This window comes from Haemaphysalis longicornis, unplaced genomic scaffold (assembly GCF_048455015.1).
Source record: "Haemaphysalis longicornis isolate Haplotype H1 unplaced genomic scaffold, Haemaphysalis longicornis Haplotype H1 scaffold_2, whole genome shotgun sequence".
Classification (NCBI taxonomy): Eukaryota; Metazoa; Arthropoda; class Arachnida; order Ixodida; family Ixodidae; genus Haemaphysalis; species Haemaphysalis longicornis.
In genome coordinates, this window is record NW_027526295.1 from 87,295,139 (window position 1) to 87,301,286 (window position 6,148).

Consider the following 6,148-nt stretch of genomic DNA (forward strand, 5'->3'; position numbering starts at 1 on the left):
GAGATCAGTGAGTAAGTTGCCTATCTCAACAAAAACCTGTTCGAAATCTCCGATGGCGGGCGGGAAAAAAATTAATATGTGAAAAACCTGTTTACCGCTTTAAACTCTCTCCATGGTGGAATTTTTAAAATTTTAAGAAATATTGACCCCCAACACCATAATCAGAACGTGCCCTCGCAATCTGTAGCCGTTTGAAAGAGCAGTTTGGCTAGACGTGTACGTAAACTGTCGGGCCTTTTTGGCTCATCAGCCGTGTCATTTGTAAAAAACAAATTGACCCCTTTAGCGGCGTCGCAGAGAGAAATCCTTAAACATGGTTCTGTGCATTTGTATGAGTAACATATTCTAGCAAAAATCGGGTAGAATTACTGAATCGGTGAAAGATTTATTCGAGAATCTTTAGGAACACCGTTTTAGTTCCGGAATGCGGTATCACCTCGCTGGGGTATGTTAGGGCGAATTCCAAAAGCTACTTTTTAGGTATTCTTAAGGGCTACTTATATCAGCAAAAAGCGCTTCGATATGTGGATGGGTGACCGAAAAAAATCACGAATTCGTGAAAACACAATTTCGCCCTTTTCTTCGGCTAGGAGGGCAATTTCTGAAAAACCCGCCTTAGTGAGCACCTACTCAATGACGCAAATAAACCCGTGAAATTTCAAGTCTCTAGGTCTAACAGTTTTGGCTGGGCGTTGATGAGTCAGTCAGTCAGTCAGTCGGGCCTTTATAGGTAGAGATGACACCTGCTCCTACTGGAGACGCTTGGTTGCCGAAGGTGTCTACAGATGGCGACCGCTAAGCGAACGCGGGAAAACTCAACTGAATTTTACGTCCAAAAGGATGCAGATTAAAAAATCTCGCTGGCCTTCTAATCCGCCTCTTAGGACAAAATCCTGAAAGTGTTTTTTGGGCAATTAAATGGGCAGCACTTTCAAGAAAAAACGAATGGGATATATCAACTGGCTGGGTGATTATTTGTGAAAGTGTAAAAACACAGTGTTTTCCCGAAACCTCGCTTGCCTCTTTTGGGAGGGTGTCATTGAAAAATGTTGTATAACAGTGTTGAGATAAGTGAGTAAGTTGCCTATCTCAACAAAAACCTGTTCGATATCTCCGATGGCGGGCGGAGAAAAAATTAATATGTGAAAAACCATTTTACCGCTTTAAACTCTCTCCATGGTGGAATTTTTAAAATTTTAAGAAATACTGACCCCCAACACCGTAATCAGAACGTGCCCTCGCAATCTGTAGCCGTTTGAAAGAGCAGTTTGGCTAGACGTGTACGTAAACTGTCGGGCCTTTTTGGCTCAACAGCCGTGTCATTTGTAAAAAACAAATTGACCCCTTTAGCGGCGTCGCAGAGAGAAATCCTTAAACATGGTTCTGTGCATTTGTATGAGTAACATATTCTAGCAAAAATCAGGTGGATTACTGAATCGGTGAAAGATTTATTCGAGAATCTTTAGGAACACCGTTTTAGTTCCGGAATGCGGTATCACCTCGCTGGGGTATGTTAGGGCGAATTCCAAAAGCTACTTTTTAGGTATTCTTAAGGGCTACTTATATCAGCAAAAAGCGCTTCGATATGTGGATGGGTGACCGAAAAAAATCACGAATTCGTGAAAACACAATTTCGCCCTTTTCTTCGGCTAGGAGGGCAATTTCTGAAAAACCCGCCTTAGTGAGCACCTACTCAATGACGCAAATAAACTCGTGAAATTTCAAGTCTCTATGTCTAACAGTTTTGGCTGGGCGTTGATGAGTCAGTCAGTCAGTCAGTCGGGCACTTCTCTTTATAGGTAGAGATATATCAATATATACAGAAACTAAGGGTTGGCAATCAAGAAAACCTTGGAAAGCAAAGGGGAGGTTGTGGTAGGTCACTGAAACAGATAAAGAGTTTTGAAAGACAGAACGAAAGCGGAGAAAAAATGCCCGCCAAGTGGGATCCGAACCCACGACCTCCAGAATACTGGTCTGGTGCGATAACCACTACGCTACTGGCGGGGCGATTTTCCCCACCACTTTCTGGGCTATTTATGTCAGTGCAATTTTTTCATGTGCTTTGGGGTGGTAGCCAGCGCCACTATGACTTCTCGGGGTGAAGGGGACCTTCTTTTTAATCCCCGCGCCGTGCCTCGAGTGTCTACGACCTGTCGAGAGTGGTCAACCAGCGTTGAACCCTCTTAAGCTTCCTATGGCACCAAGACTGCCAGAACAGAAGCCCTCGCTATGCATGTAGCGAATCAGAATAGGAAATGAGGGGCTAGTAGAAATAACACAGAAAATAAGGGTTGGCAGTCAAGAAAACCTCGGAAAGCAAAGGGGAGGTTGTGGTAGGTCACAGAAACAGATAAAGAATTTGGAAAGAAAGGTAGTGGAGAAAAAATGCCCGCCAGGTGGGATCCGAACCCACGACCTCCAGAATACCGGTCTGGTGAGATAACCACTACGCTACCGGCGGGGCTACTTTCCCCCTCCACTTTGAAGGGTATTTTTGTCAACGTAAATTTTTCCTGTGCTTGCGGTTGGTAGCCAGCGCCACTCCGACCTATTTCTGTCTTATTCAACGAGCTCCTCCTCATCTCAACGAGCCCCTCATTTCATATTCTGATTCGATATATATATATATATATATATATATATATCTATATATATATATATATATATATATATATATATACATATATATATATATATATATAAATATATATATATATATATATATATATATATATATATATTTATATTTATATATATATATATATATATATATATTGTAGCGAAGACTACGGGACATTTCCTGACAACGCCATTGTCGTGCATTTTCGTGGATCATCATCACTGCCGTGCTTTTGGCACACCTCATCTATCATCATCAGAAGGAGCTTGTGAAGAAGAGGCTCAGCTGGTTTAGCATCGCCCCTTGTCTTCTGACTGCTTCCTCGGTGTTCCTGAGCACCAATAAACCCCTTAACAGTTTGGTGGAGAGTGCGGAGTCCTTGTCCCCACCTTGGAACTTCGCAGTCGGACCATCCCTGCGGCCATGCCTGACCCTCCCGTGGTTCCTCCGGCCCCAACCATCATCTGTTCTGGTGCGACCCGGCAACGGCGTCCTGCCAAGTTCAGCGGAGCGGAAGACCAGGATGTCGAGGACTGGTTGTCGGCGTACGAACGCGTGAGCATGTACAACAGGTGGGATGATGTCATGAAATTCAACAACGTGGGCTTCTACTTAACTTTACTCGCCGAAACGTGGTTTAATAACAACGTCGCGGGCATAGACACCTGGTCCGAGTTCAAGACGCGCTTCATGAGAGCTTTTGGCCGTCCCGCCGTGCGCAAACTGCTCGCAGAGCAAAGCTTGTGCACCCGTGAGCAGAAAACTGGTGAAACGTTTACCAGTTACATCGAGGACGTTCTGGACCTATGCAGGCGTGTCGATCCATCCATGGCCGAAGCTGATAAAATCAAGCACGTCATGAAAGGTATAGACAACGATGCCTTACAGATGCTCTTGGGGAGGGACCCACGTTCAATTGCTGACGTAGTAAGCCTCTGCTAGAGTTTCGGCGAGCTTCGGCGGCAGCGAAGCCTCACGCAGTGGCCTTCAGCTCCTGACGACATTTTAGCAAGTTTGATTGGTGACCCCGAAAGCCCTTCATTGTTGTGGCGCATAAAGGAACTTCTCCGTGAGGAAGTCGCTCGTAAGCTTTCTCTGCTGCCTAGCGTTGCCGTGACTCCGTCCCCTGTTGTGCCGACACTCAGGAGGGTGATTCAGGAGCAAGTAGCTGAAGCCCTGCCGCGTACTGCCGTTGTGGATCCTCGTCACGTGACTGCGTAAACCGCGCCGATGACGTATGCAGAAACTGCCGCCCGGTCGCCCCCGGCGCCGATTATGACGTGGGCTGACACCATGGGAGTCCCTCCACGTCAGGCCACACCATCTTCTCAGCGCCCGGTACCACCGATGACCCCATTTCCTCCAGTTCGGCCTCCTGCCCAATTTAACAATGGCTGGCTGGCGAACGTGGGACAACCGCCCAATTTGTTTCCTTTGCCGTTATGCCGATCATGTCGCGAAATATTGCCACCGCATACCGCCAGCCACGGCTGTTCTCCTACCGCCGACTTATGGTTTGTCCAACAGGCCGCCAGTCCCCCACGACGTCTCCGATGGATATCATATCAGTCCCTCACCTGCTGACCACCGCGCTTCTGGGAATCGCGGCTCGTCGTCTCCGCGTCCCCGCTCTATTTCTCTGATGCGTCGACGGCAACCCGCTTCCGAAGAGGAAAACTAGCAACCGCAGTTCCTGAGGCAAGAACTGCGTTACGGGCGGACTCTTCAAGGCCTCGTTTTCCCCCCCTGAACGTTATTGACGTATTAGTAGATGGCAGACCAACACAGGCGTTAGTCGATACAGACGCTGCTGTGTCAGTGATTAGTGAAAACTTTTGCCTGATGATTAGAAAAGTAATGACGCCGTTTTGTGGCTTCTCGCTGCGTACTGCGAGCGCGCAACATATTCAAGCTTTGGCGGCGTGCACAGCTCGTGTCACCATCCAAGGCCTCTTGTACATAATCGAACTTATCGTGCTACCTTCGTGTTCCCATGACGTTATTCTGGGCTGGGACTTCCTCGCTCGCCACAATGCCGTCATTGACTGTGCCCGTGCGGAGGTTGAGTTTACTTCACAGTGTGACGTGTACAGTGACAAAGCCAACGCCGCTAAACTTGTCGTCAGCGAGGACACTACCGTTCCGCCGCAGTGCTGTGTTTCCGTGCTTCTGGGCTGTGCCTCTTATTCTGACGCCACTGTGCTCTTTACGCCATCTGTGCTCTTCAACCGACGCAGGCGTCTTCCGCTGCCGTCCGCTCCCTTATCGACCCACGCTGGTGGTAGCCGCATGCTGGTTACAAATTTGTACTCCCATCCGTTATCGTTGCTGCAAGGTGAAACGCTCGGCTGGATTGCACCTGTCGATGAGAATGCCGTGGTTGATGTGCCCGATGATCCACCTCACCTGGATATTCTGGAGTTGAACCCAGTGTCAGCAGAAGACGCATCTAACTCCGACGTATTTAGTAAGGCCATCGACAACGACCTCACCCCAACTCAACGAGCTAAGCTGCTGGCACTTCTTCAACAATTTCGATCGTCTTTTGACTGCGTGAAAGCCTCGCTCAGCCGAACATCAGCAGTGGAACAGAACATAGACACTGGCTCGCACCCACTGCTACGACAACGGCCCTATTGTGTTTCTCCGAAAGAGCGTCGCATTACTGATGTCCACGTGGATCAAATGCTCCAACGCGACGTTATTCGGCCCTCAAACAGTCCCTGGGCGTCACCAGTCGTTCTAGTGACGAAGAAGGATGGATCTATACGCTTTTGCGTCGACTATCGCCGCCTCAACAAGATCACCAGGAAGGACGTCTACCCTCTACCGCGTATTGACGACGCACTTGACTGGCTACAGGGAGCTGAGTACTTCTCGTTGCTCGATTTGCGTTCGGGATACTGGCAGGTGCCTATGGCAGAGGCTGATCGCGCAAAGACGGCATTTATAACACCCGACGGACTCTACGAGTTTAACGTCATGCCGTTAGGCCTTTGCAATGCACCTGCCACTTTCGAGCGCATGATGGACAACATTTTGCGCGGACTAAAATGGAAGATATGTCTCTGCTATTTGGACGACGTCGTAATTTTTTCCCCAGATTTCGACACCCGTTTACGGCACCTGGAGCAAGTTCTCACGTGTCTTGCCGGCGCAAAGCTACAACTAAACCTGAAGAAATGCCACTTTGCTGCACGGCAGTTAACCATACTGGGTCACGTCGTCTCGAAGGACAACGTGACCCGAGGCTGTTGCTGAGTTCCCCAAGCCGACCTCTATGAAGGTACTGCGAAGCTTCCTAGGCCTTTGCTACTACTTTCGACGATTCGTCCGCAACTTTGCCACCGTTATTGCGCCATTGACGCAGCTACTCAGCAACGCTTCCACCGATCTCTCTGCGTGGACCCCTGAATGTGAAAAGGCATTCGTGACGTTGCGGCGACTTCTTACGTCACCTCCTATTCTCCGGCATTTTGACCCTGACGCGCCTACGGAGGTCCACACTGATGCCAGCGGGGTCGG

The 6,148-nt window shown here is 48.7% G+C and overlaps 1 non-coding gene across 1 annotated transcript; it reads right to left on the reverse strand.

Annotated features, from left to right (window-relative positions):
- Window positions 1-1,934: 1,934 nt before the first annotated feature.
- Window positions 1,935-2,007, reverse strand: Trnat-agu (transfer RNA threonine (anticodon AGU)). The gene has a single exon. It is a non-coding gene; the product is annotated as a tRNA-Thr (tRNA).
- Window positions 2,008-6,148: the final 4,141 nt, after the last annotated feature.